The sequence below is a fragment of the Camelus ferus genome, chromosome 5 (genome assembly GCF_009834535.1).
Source record: "Camelus ferus isolate YT-003-E chromosome 5, BCGSAC_Cfer_1.0, whole genome shotgun sequence".
In the NCBI taxonomy this organism is placed as follows: domain Eukaryota; kingdom Metazoa; phylum Chordata; class Mammalia; order Artiodactyla; family Camelidae; genus Camelus; species Camelus ferus.
This window is the reverse complement of record NC_045700.1, coordinates 58,631,950-58,645,437: the sequence shown is the minus strand read 5'-3', so window position 1 is coordinate 58,645,437 and position 13,488 is coordinate 58,631,950. Positions and strand designations below refer to the sequence as shown.

The 13,488-nt window shown below is 37.5% G+C and overlaps 1 long non-coding RNA gene across 1 annotated transcript in view; it reads left to right on the top strand.

Annotated features, from left to right (window-relative positions):
• LOC106730196 overlaps nt 1-13,488 on the top strand; it is a 153,271-nt gene that overhangs the window by 124,620 nt on the left and 15,163 nt on the right. The window contains exon 4 of the long non-coding RNA XR_001366634.2: nt 1,560-1,756. This is a non-coding gene — a long non-coding RNA (uncharacterized LOC106730196). The remainder of the gene's footprint in view (nt 1-1,559; nt 1,757-13,488) is intronic.

Genomic DNA, 13,488 nt, shown 5'->3' with positions numbered 1-13,488 from the left:
ACTTTTCTTCTATTACAGTGAAATCTGTAGTATGTTGGGTCTAGTCAGAGCCCTGAGTTGTGCAGTACAGAAACCAATCTCTTGGGTAGCCCTCAAAAAGCCAGAAAAATCAGTCACATTCCACTCTTCTCTTTCTCCACTGAGACAGAGGCTGCTAAGCTGTATTGCCTTTTATCTGCTGTAGTGTGGGTCCTCTGGAGCCTGAATGTGCCACCCAGCTTTTTTGTTCTCAGTGACCCCCAGGCATCTAGAGTAGGTGGGGTTCCATTAACACTCTCAGTGAGCTGAGACAGAAGCCAATCCCCTGGGCAGCCTGTCTGAAAAGTCAGAAAGTTAAATGTATGGTCCAGTGTTCTTTTTTCCTTCCCGAGGAGAAACCCGGAGATTGGCGTTTCCTTCAATTGTGTGGTACTGTGCCAGGGAGAGGGATTATGGCAAGAGAGTGCCATGAATTTTCCTACTGGCTTCAATGTAGTCAATTTTGTTCTCTCCTGGGATGTAAGAGCCTCTTAACTCTGCCTGGATTTCTCATAAAGGGAATTAGTCCGTGTGTTGAATCAGTATTTCTGTGGAAGGAAGAAGGATCTGAGGCATCCTATTCCACCATCTTGATGATGTTATTCCCCTATCATTCCTCTATTTAGTATGAGTTCTTGTTATTTACATATAGTTTTGGGGTTTGAATTCTTGGAAATGTAGTCACCAACAAATCATGCTCTATGCTTTTTATCCAAATTAGAGGACACAGCTAAGAGTTGTAAGTGTAATGACAGACACTATTTATGAAGCACTTTTATTGCATCAATAACTATCATCCTAGTGTTTACACAGTGATATTTAATTTTCACAAAAACTTTGTAGGTCTGTTCCTATAATTTTCCTAATTTTACAGAGGAGGAAACCGATGCACAGAGAAAAATATTTAACTTACCCAGAGTTTATTAGTAGTTTATATGCAGTTTATTAGTAGAAGAAATGGTAATTGAACCTAACCCAGGCAGTTTAATTCCAGAACCTGTGCACTGGAGCCGCAGACATTACACAGTAACTGTCATGCTTACGTAGCTTAACTCAGTGGTTGCTTTGGAAGTAAAAGAGAATAGGAAACAAAACAATGCAACATAAAAATTTTTTAAAAACCCAGAAAAGCCTCAAAACTTAGCATTTGACTTAGAGCGTATATCATATGTGAAGGGTTCTATTTGTTTGTTTGTTTTTGTTGTTGCTTTCGTTTTTAAACAGTGATTCTTCTCATTTTTCATAGTTGAAAAGTATCTGTTTTACTCAAAACTTATTTTTAAAACACTGATTATATTCTCCTTGTTGTAAATAGGAAAAAAAGCCCACAGCAACTTTATCCTTTAGCAAAATGGTGCAAAGGGAACACAACTGGTATTTTGCCAAATTCAAATACAAATTTCCTTGATAATTAAGATGTGATAAGAGATATTTAGGTTAAAATAATATTAGAGCCTATTTTCAAGATAGGAGAGGTTTTTGTCATTTTGCAGCTGGTCATTTTGGATCAGTTTGTCATAAATATTTTCTTCATTTTTTAGCCCCTTCATGGATCAGCTCCTGTTGTATCAAAGGTCCTGAGAAGCCCAGCCATCTGCTCCCTCACTGGTGTTATACCCAACAAGAGCCCAGCAAGCTTCTGGATTCCCGAGTTTCTATCATCACTGGTTGCACACAACCACCTCTTCCTGATTCTCTATGAAGATTGCTGAGGGCCAAGCTTGACCTGTATATACTGGTATGTACAACATAAAGTGTTTCAATTCAGCTTGATTAATTGTCCTCCAAGATAGTTTTAGTATTTATATATCCATCATTATTTCTATATTATACCAATACTGGTTATTAATATTTATTAAAGTCCCAGCCAATTTTATAATTGCAAGTGCTATAATAGTTTTGATATGCATTGAGATTGATTCATTTTTCATTTACTTGTCTTTGTTTTTCATTTACTTGTATTTTTTGTGACATTCCTGATTGTGTCCTTTGTCTATTGTTCTGTTAAAACATTTTTATTGGTTTGTAAGTATTCTTAGCAAATCAAGTATATTAACTCTTTGCCTTTCAAATAACTTGCAGATAGATATTCCCCCAATCTCTTTTAAAATTTCTTTACTTCCAGTCATGGTTTTTGGGTGTATAGATGTTTTATATTTTTCTAGTTGGAAAAATTTGTTATTATGCTTAGAGTATCTCATGCTTCAAAGTTTTATTTTCTTATTTAAAAAAATAATTCCTCTTATGTTTTATCTGTCTCCTTTTTAATACATTATCTCATCTAAATTGAAAGGACAACTGATTTTGGGGGAGATTACATGTTATTAGCTAGGGACCTCACTATTTTTTAAATGGTTAGTTGGGGAATACAATGCCATTTATTTTGCTTGGTTGCATTTGATTTTTGATATGTATTTTCTCCTCAAGGGAGAATCTGGTTTGGGTTTTTGAGGGGCTTGATCTTTGATGTTCTCCAAGTATTTTCATTTAGATTTTATCCTCATTCTCCAAACCTTCCCCTTTACTTACAGCCTGGCAGTCACTTTATGAGATAATTTTCCATCTTCATCCTTTTTTCTCTTAGCTTTCCCTGGTACCACCTTTCCCTGCCCTTACCTCTCATCCCCTTTAACCCATTTTCAAGTTATTTTCCTTAGAGGTAACACAGCATGGTAGGATTTTTTAAAATGAACTTTTAAAATTGGAATATAATGTACATATTGAAATGTGTATATATCTTTTATGTACAATACACACAATAAATTTTCTCAGAGTGAACAGACCCATGTAGTTAGGAGCCAGATAAGTAAAAACAAAACCTTTTAACAACAGAAAAGTTCCACTGTGCCAACATCCAATCAATATATTTTCTCCTCCTCCCTCAAGTTAACCATTATTTTTACTTATAGCACCCTAGATTAATTTTTCCTGAATTTGAACTTTATATAAATAAAAATATACAGTATGTACCAACAACATAATATTGGCTTCTTTTGCTCCACATTGTGTTTTCACTTAATTGTGTATAATTAGAGATCATTGATTCTCCTTGCTGTGTGATTATAACCATACATTTATTTATCCATTCTGTTGATACACATTTGGGTAATTACTGGTTTTTGGCTATTAGGAGTAAGTTCTTCTAAGGCTGTTCTTGTATATGTCTTTTGGTGAACACGCACATATTCACTATAACCTTATTAGCTTTTTCTAGATTTCCTGGCTTATTTCTGACCTTCCAACTGCCTAGCTTGGTCTAGTATTCATAGAGGTCCAGGAATTGAAGAGAATAATCTGAGTTTGGAAAAACAGGAAGGGACTATAGAGTAGGCACGTGTAGGCCAGACTGGTTTTATGCATAAAATACTGTTTGAACATACAGTTTTGTTGTACTAAATCTTGTGTGTGAAAGAGTCTGGATGAGGAAAAAACTTTAAGTTTGAAATGAGAAAGATGTCTTTTCCAAGAAGGCTTCATTTAGAGGTTCTTTTGGGAAGGTTTCTTGTGTGCTAAGTCATTTGGAGAAATTTATTTTTTAATGAACACAAGATAGTAAGATGTTGTGTAAAAGAACATATAAGAGCACACTTTTAGCTGGGCTGACTTAGAGAAAACCCAGATATTTGTCCATTTTGTCCATTTTGATTGAAATGTGCTATTTAGGATTTATTTATTTATAGACCTTGAATGTTATCCATGAACTATCCTGACGTATTCTGGGAATACCTGTGCTGGGTGAATGAGAATTTCTCAGTGCAGGAGACTAGAGCAACCTCATGTGAAGTAGCTCTCAGGACTCATGCTGACTTACTCTGGTCCTGAGATCTGTTTTTCGTATGCTCAGTGATGTTCTGCTTTCGGCCTGCTGCAAAGCTGGACTGTTGGAATTCTGGGAGGCTTTCTACTGGGCATCAGTGATTTCCTTTCCTGAACGGCAAACACAACTGCCCCTTCTGAGGAGGAAAGCAGACAGGTTTGCCTTGGCTAAAGTCCAGTGGCCCAGAGTCAAGCCCTTAAGTTCTTTTTCAAGTGCCCAGTCTAGGTTCTCTGAGGATCAGTCTGCTTGGTAGCCTAAGAAGGAAATTACCCAATCATTTTTGTTCTGGCATTTACTAGTACACAGATGTTTCTTTTGATTTTGTAGGAGAACAAACTTGAACTGGCAATTTTCCTGGTTAGGAGGATACAACTGGTAGGAGATATGAAATATTTTTCATTGACCTAGAAGTATTAGAGAATATTTTATGAAAAGTCATACTTGATAACATTTTTATCCATTAAATGTTCCTTATCTTTGTTATATAATACTGTTTCTAACACTATTTCTAACTCTAGCAAAAACTTGAAATTCACAGGTATCTGTTCCAATGTTCCTTAATATGTGGACTGCACCTCCAGTCCTATTATTTATGAATCTCTGGGGAAGAGGCCTGTCTATGAATTTCCATTTTTATCAGTCATCTCAGGTGATTCTGATGTACACTAGCATTTATGGACATCTGGCTCAAACTCTAAAGCACATTCAGCTGAATTTATTCTACTAGTTAGAATCCATTTGAGAATAAGAGGAAATTTAAATGGCAACAAAATGATGGTGATTTACCTGGATCAATTGAAATAGTTAAACATTATTTATGCTTAATTTATGCTTAATTCTAGTAATACCCTGTGACTTTTTTTTTTTCAAAGCCTCAAGGCCATAACTCAGAATATACTGAGTGTGGTGTAACTGTCTCAAGAACACATTCATATTTCTGAAACTAATGTTTGATTTGAGTCTTGAATAAATCTACTTTATAGAAATTCTATTCTGTAGACCATGAAGTTATTGTGGGCTTCCAGCATCATTAGTTTTCCAAATTTTAGTCCAACTTTTATAAAATTGCCATACACTATTTTTCACCCTTGCTGTCATAGAGGAGTAGATGGAGAGAGAAGTGAATGAATGAATGAAAAAAGTGAATGGATTTTTCTTAAGAACATGATCTATTAGAATGGGAAATCCCTGTTTACATGAATCAGGAGCTGCTCCTACTTATATTTCACGTGCCTTCTTTTTTCTTTACCTAATTGTAAGCTTATCTAATTACATTTCTTGAATAAATACCTTTTGATAGAGAGGTTGTAATGTTTGGATATACATTTCATATCAAATATGTACTTTAAATGTTAATGTTAGCCTGACTATTATCCTTTTCTCTTTAGCATTTCTTTCCCCACCTCCACCCCTCAACTCTGAGGATTCAAGTATTCATGTCTCAGCGAACAATCAGATCTTAATCATATTCTGATCAGTAAAATAGAAACTAAGTTTTATTACATGATACTGCACAAGCACGTGATACTATTCTGTGGGTCTTTCTCTATGTAAAAAGAATCAGAGTAACTTCTCTATCTGTTGCTCAGATATTTAAGATAATCTTTAGATTGCAACAAAAACATGACCCTGAGTAGATTTGAATCATTCACAAACAAGCTGAGTTTCAAACTGGTATATGTTGTTATTATTTTTAATAATTTGGAATGTTTAAGACTATGAGTATTACGTTATCATCTCCATTTTGATTTTTGTTAAATATAGCATAACAGCACTTGACCTTTGTGAACTGTGCAAATGTGAATTTATGGACTTTGTATTTTGAGGCACAATTCTACAAATTTCTATGGACTTAATCAGTCATTCACTCAACAACTTATTTTAGAGCATCTCCGTGGGTTAACCACTCTTCTTCATACCAGGGATTTAACAGCAACCAAAACTGATAAAAAGCACTGACCTCATAGAGCTTATGATGCAGAGGGAGGAGATAGGCAATGAAAATAACAAATGTGTATAGTAAGTTAGAAATAAGTAAGTGCTATGGAAAAAAATGAGCTGGGTAAGAGGAGGGAGGAGGGCTGGGTGCTTATGATCCTGCTTGCATACCATAGAGCGTCAAAAATGATACTGGTGTGCTAAAATACTGTTTGTGAAATTTGATTTAAAAGACAGAGCCTAAAAACTGTCTCTTTGTATTGGCTTCTGTGGGGGTCAGTGGCATATTAAAAAACCGGTAGAAAATTAGTCCTTGTCTTGTTTTCTTAAATGCACTGAATTTATGTTAAAATTGTAAACTTAAAATGCAGTTAAAATAAGTCTGAAGGAGTAACTTTCATACAAATTTGAGTTCTCTCACTAAGGAATTTTCTCACTAAGAAATTAAGCGACTTTAGAAATTACTTAGACTCTGGGAATCTTTACATACTTATAATGAAGAAGGAGAAAACTGGGCAACTAAAGTTATCTTTAAAGCCTTGTGATAAGATCTTAACTCACCATGAAGTAAATAGTGCCGGGGGTGGACACGGAGGTGATACCGTGGTCCCCCTCCAGAAAGTCTTGTTGCCCAGCTGTTAGCTCCTTCAGGCTGGGTCTCAGCTGCAGAGCGTCTCCTCACCTGACGTGAGGTCACATCCTTCTCGAGGTAGCTCGCAACTAGTGACATCCAGGCAGAACAAAGGTTTACCGTTTCAGCCCCACGTGGGCCATTGTAACGGCTACACCATTTCCACACAGAGCTAGCTGCATAATTTTCAGGAGTCAGTGCAAAATGAAAATGTGAACTCCCTTCTTCAAAATTTACCAAGAATTTCAAGATGACCGTAATAAACCCAAGTGAAGTACACTGCTGCGAGTGCGGCCTTCTGCGCCTGCGCAGAACTCAAGTCCCTGAAGCCGACCCTGGCTCCACAGCGCCCCTTGTCCTTAGCGGAGGCATTACCAGGCTTACACTGCAGTTAACCCGGATTCCAAGTTTTATTATTTTGACATAATATAATTTTAAACTTTAAGTGAGTCAATTTCTTAATTTTTCTATATTATTTTTGGTTATATTTAAAGAGACCTACTCACTGGTTTCTGAAGAGTGTGGTGAATTTTACTGATGAACAGTAATTAATGTCACTTCAGGATGAAGAGCAATGAAGTCTTGGAGAACAGCACATTTTCTTCCTAGGAAATGGCACCGAACAGTGTTATTTCTATTCGTATATAATCTCTACATGTTCTGGTCTATTAAACAAACAATAACTAAGGTTTTTGCAATGCCTCATAATTTAAAGACCTTTTTCACTTACATAAGAACCTCACAATAATTCATTCTTTAGGCAGAAAAATAACTGCTTAAAGTCAGCAGCAGTGGATTCCTTTTCCTAGTGAATCCTGCCTAACTATAAATCTCTCTTGTTGTTAAGGGATCTGAAGGTTAGTATTAGCAGCTACAGTTAAAAAAAAAAAAAAAAAAGAGAGAGAGAGAGAACGAGAAAGAAAGAAAAATCATGGACAAACCAGTTAGCAGACATTTGCCAGGAAATGGATTGTTTGCAGATTACTTGGCACAGATCACTGTAAAGAAGCAAACCTACCCCCACCCCTTTACTCTGCTTTTCCTGCCTGCTCTGTTCCAGAGGAGCAAATGTTTAGACACATTTGAAGCATCAAAACTAGCAGTTTATACTAATCTGAACAAAATAAGTTATGAAGACCAGATGACATTTAAATATTACCCATTTTCTTCTATAGCTGACAAGATTTTTATATTTTTTAAAGTATTATAGAAGATCACCCTTTTATCAGGTTTTCTTCACTTGGTATTAAGTAAAAAATTTAAGAAAGCCATAAAGCACTTTTATGCAATTTGGGGAATTATTTCTTGAATAGAAGTTTTCTTGGAAGATGTCTCTTTAAGTCAAAGTTATTAGTTCCTATGATGCTGCAATTCTGGTGAGTCAGAAAGTAACCGTATTTGGACATTCAGTTTTCCCTTTTCAGTGGCTTCCTGTGTCTTTTTCTTTTTTTTAAGCTCAACAAATGTAAAATATTTTAATCAAATGAAAACAGACGAAATGTGACTCATAACTCTCGGCTCGGTATTGGTTTGCTGATGTCATCTCATTCTCTGCCGCCAAATCATTCCAAGGGGAAAAAAATCGATCTAGGGGATCCTGCATTTCAGTGTAGGAACTAAAGTATTTTGTTTTAAACTCTCTTTATCTCCCCTTTCCCTCTTCCTTTAAAAAAGAAAAACTCTTGAATAATTTCATACTTTGGTTGTGTGTCATACCACATACATTTCTTTCATCCCCCGGGTCTCCATTCCAGTGCTTAATACATATTTCTTCTGAAGACTATTTTCTATTCTTTATTAGAAAAGAATTTCCATTTAGCAGCTTGAAAACTCTGCTCACTTTCTCTCCATAGCCTGCCTTTCAGGACAGGCATTACCATCTGCTTTCATGACTTTACCTAACATCTTTATTCTGAGAGCTCTGAAATCTTCATCTTTTTCTGAACCCTTTGAAAGGATCTGACTCAAATTTAGTTTTCAACTGACATCATTCCTCAGATGTCCCACAAACACCTTTAATTCAAAATGTTCATAACTAAATTAATTATTCCTACTGGGCACCCAAACCTGATATTTTTAATGATTTTTCACTGTGGTTATTATTAAAGCTTCATCATCCACCCAGTCACCAAAACTAAGTCTCTGAAGCTTTTTTTTAAAAACTCTTCCTCCATGATCCTTTCTGTTGATTAAGTGTTCAAATATTATTGCTTCTTTCTCAGAAATAACTCAAGAATTCAGTCCCTTTTTACTTGTTAAAAGGAAAGACTTTGGAACCAGAAGACTGGGGTTTGAACCCTGTTTCCGCCACTACTATCTCTGTGACCTAGAGCCTGTTAGTTAAAACCTCTCTGGGCCTCAGTTTTCTTGTCTATGAAATGGAAGTAAGTATAGTACCCATATCACAGGAATTATGGATTTATAGCAGCACTTGGTATACTGTAAGTGCTCCATAAATGTTAGCTATTATTGTTTTCATCATTAGCATCTTTGCAGCTTCACTGACTTACTTTTTCTCTTGTCTAGAGTATTGAGATGGTCTTTTAATTTGTCTTCTAACTCTGGTTCTTACCAGTCCGTTTTCTAATCCAAGCAAACTGTTTGTGTTCATCACGATCCAGTTAGAACTACAGAAGTCACATGAGATATTTCAACACAGAGAATTGAAAAGATATTGAATAATGATTATTAGAAGACTGAATAAAAGAAGTAACCGGAGGAATAACTGCAGAAGCTGCTACCACTCCTCCGGCTGAGGGAAGAGAGGCAGGAGGCTGGGGTTTTCAGAAACTGGATACTTAAAGGAAAGGCTCTGAGAAGGGGACTCAGATTTGGAAGAAGGGGTACTGCCTGGAAGGTAATGGTACCTTCAAGTGGGCCTTAAGAGGAGGGCTTGGGAGAGCCAAAAGAAGCCCAAGTGCCATGGTAGTGTGACTCTGATAAAAGCACGAAGCAACGAGAAAGGAGAGAGTCCTTTGTCTTTTTTACCAGTCTCCTAGTTTCCCTTTACTGTCCCCTATTGACAGACTCTAAGAGAACCAGCTGGCAAAAGAGAGTGATTTGCAGAATCCCAGCACTAGCATCCCAGGGCAGAGGAGAGAAGGAAGGGCTGGAGATGAGAGTTGGTAGCTTAATAATCAATACGGTATGCTTTCTAAAACACAGACCGCCTCTCCTCCTCAATTTGGAAACATTTAGTGGCTCCTCATTGCCTATGGGATAAAGTTTAGACTCCTCACTCTCTGGTCAAAATCTACTTTTTCAGCTCTTTTCCCAGTCCTCCCTCTCCTCCCTCATTACTGTCCCCATCCTACCTCCTAATTTCCAGTCCCCTCTTCACTGTGCCCTTTGCTGTGCAGTCCTTGATTTATGTTCCTGAAACATGTAATACTTCCATTGTCTTAGTCTGTTGCCTCTGCTGACTCCCTTTCTATTTTGACAAAATCGTGTCCATCCTTAAAAAGACAATTCTTCCATTAAACTGAGTTCCAGACCAAATTAATGATCTCTGAACTTCCATAAATTGTCTGTTTATTCATTCAAATCATATTGACCCCACATGATGCTATAGATATTCTGCAAAGCACTGTACATACAATGATGGAACAGATGCCCTTGGTCTTGGCTACATGGAGTTTCCTGAGGAAGTGATTTTTGAACTGGGATTGGAGGGAATTAAGTGATAACTGGCAAAGAAGAGTGGTTGGAGGAGAATAGTAGTGAATTTGGTTTCAGACAAGTTGAGTTTAATATTCCTTTGAGACACCCAAGTGGAGAACTGAGAGCACTAGTGTATAAATGAGTGTGCAGGGCAAAAGTGAGGGCTAACTGGAAAAGTACATTGACACTCTCTAGTAGACACGTTCTAATCAAAGTCCTAGGAAGAGAAGAGAGGAAAGAGAAGACAATGGCGAGGTGTAATAACTTCAACAGTTACAGGCTGAGTCAAGGAGAATGACTCCAAAAGAACAGAAGGAGTGATCAGAGAGGCAGAATTAAAAACAGAAACAATGAGAAAAAGATTTCAAAAAGATGGAGTAACCACAGTATTGAGTGCTGTTGAGGTTTAGCAAGATCAGCATAGAGCCTTTTGCACTGGACTTATTGACCTCATAGTGATCATAGGAGGGTCCTCTTCAGTGGAGTGATGGTCGCACCGCATGGAGTGAAGAATGAGAGAGTGAAAATGGAGAAAACTAAAGGAAAACGTGTTTGAGAAATTTGGCTTGAAGAAGTGACCCAGGGCACTTATTTCATTGTCATATAGTTATTTACCAGCTTTTCGAAGCAGCTGCAGTGTGTGCTTCCTGCAGACAGCTTATGTAACCTTAGCACCTAGACCAGAAACTAGCACCTACTGGGTGCTTGTTAAGGGGTTGTATGACTGATGAAGCTAATTAAAGGGGATTAATTGAAACTATAAAATAACAGAGTGTCTTAGGCTGTTTAGGCTGTTATTACAAAATACCACAGACTGGGGAGCTTATAAACAACGGAAATTTATTTCTCACAGTTTTAGGAGGCTAGAAATCCGAGATCAGGATGCTGGTACGGTCACGGTCTGGTGAAGGTCCCCTGCTGGGTCACAGACTTCTCACTGTATCGTCACAAGGTAGAGGGGCTAGGGATTTCTCGGGAGCCTCTTATAAGGGACTAACCTCATTCACCCTTATGACTTAAGCACCGCCCAAAAGTTCCACCTACAAACACCATAACCTTTAGTTATGTTAGGATTTCATAACCTTTAGGTTAGGATTTCAACATATGAATTTGGGGCAGATGTAAGCATTTGGGTCATAGCACAGAACAAGCTTTTTGTGGCTTAGATTTAATAGAATAGAAGCTGAAATATTTTTAATTTTTTTCCTGAGTTATTTTTGGTCTAATTTTGAAGATATGTTTCAATGATTCAAAAATATCTTGCATATTAAAAGTTAAAAATAGGAGTTAGATGAACCAATTAGAAAATAGAGCCGATTTTTGAAAATACCACAATGCAATAAACTTCACAACTCTAATAATCCACATTCCTCTGGTTTAAATTTGAAAAGTCATAGGTGTATCCTAGTTTGCTTCCAATTTAACATATACAGGAGGAAAATTAACTTTTGTTGGATCTGCAGCAGTAGTGCTAGATTCCTGCAACATACATTCTCCAATTCTGTCGGAGCAAACATCTTAATTTTTGTCTTTAATTTCATAAAATCCAAGGTTATGTTTACAAAGTCAATTTTGCTATTTTTAAAAGTATAAATTTGACTTGTGTTTAAAAAAATATGTGCAATATTACAAGTCAAGGGATTTAATATAGGCCTCCAGGTTTGGTATCACCTAGATGTTCTTATTGAATTGCTTGCTCAGAATACAGCTAAGAACAAATTATTGAGGACTTTGGGCCCAGTGCCACATGTAACTGTCAAGTATATGACACTGTTCTTGAAGCCTTTGGAGTTCACCTTTTGTAGCTTGTAGTCAGTCCCTGTGGCTCTTCTTCCCTTCTCTGCCTCCCACATTTCATCCGTCTTAAACAACTTCCATAAAATTGCTGTCATCATGACTTGGTTGGGCAAATAGTTTTTCAAGTAAGTTATATGACAAATAAAGGTTGGTGGTTTTTCCTCCCCTCCCAGTGGTCACTCGGGCTTGGTTCTAACCCTTCATGTTTTTAACAGAGAACCACCCCTTCGCTCAAAGGACTTTTATTCATCACGGTATATTTTGGAGAAGAAACTTCTTATTTCCTCTCTGATCACAACATCCAGGCAGCTGCTATTTCTGCGTCTGCATGCAGCTGGCCTGGAGGGCATGTACGTCCAAGGTGAAACCACATGTACCTTCTGTTCAAGCTGGGTGCAGTGCCCGTAGGCTTTCAAGAGGGCTGGAACAGATGGCAGTGGGACTTGGTTGGGGCCCCTGTACCTGCGCGTCTTTGTTGAATTGACTCCTCTGAAGCTCCTTTCAGCATTTGCCTCAAGGTTGGATACTCTTGTTCTTGCCATCTGCTTGTGTGGTTATTATCACCTTCCTGGCTTTGACATGTTTCTAACCACTTGCCCTTCCTATGGAGTCTACCAGTGAATCTGAACTCACTCAGACCAGCTCTTTCCCTACTAATTTCCTCTTCCTGGTGTCATGTCAGGGGCCAGTTACCTCCACACACGTCCTGTTATCCCTTCCCCACTCCGTAATCAGTTCCTCTACTCCCAGACTGTGGTGTGACATACACACCTAGTAATCATTGTAGACTGAAGAGATGCTAAGAGCAGTTCATTTGGGGGAAGGAGGGGACCCACTGCTCTTTAAACAATTCATTTTAAGAAAGTAGAATTTTGGTGGGGTTATATGAAATTGTTGCTGTAATTACTTAAAACCTCTACCAGTTTTTCTAATAAATGTGATGTCCTGATTCTAGTGTTTAACAAAAACTGGTGATTCACCAAAAATGTTGATTATTTTTGCTCTCTAATGAATTATAGATCCCTTTTTAAACCCTAGGGATCTTACTTACAGGACTTGTAAGAAATTAAAATATACGTGTAGACAACCAACAGTTATGGAGATCTCCTATTGGCCAGATGTCTGACATGCAGCAATTTTACTAATCTTCATAGTAGTCCACCATTTAGGGAGCCTTATCTCCATATTACATACAAAGGAAGAGTGTCTCTGTGAGGTACAGTTAGGTAGCAAGTACGACATGAACACGGGAATCTTAGCCAAGGCCAATGCCAACTGTGCGGTTTCTGAACGTTAACATTCAGCTCAATTATTTTACTAGGATCTAAGTGTGACTTATGGTCTCACTGAGACATGTAGCCTCCCATTGTAATTAAGAACATGGCATTCGAATTAGGTTTCCTGGGTTCATAGCCCTTTTCTTCTACTCACCAGCACTGAGGCCCTGAGCACATCACGTAACATCCCTAAGACTCCATTTTGTTACCTCTAAGTTAGGGATGATAATAGTGAAAGTGATAATAATTCCTTTCTTCCAGGATTTTCTGTGCTAATGAGATAATCCACATACAGCTTTTAGCATGGTATATAGTAAACATAAAGTAATTATTCTTTCCTTAATTTGGAA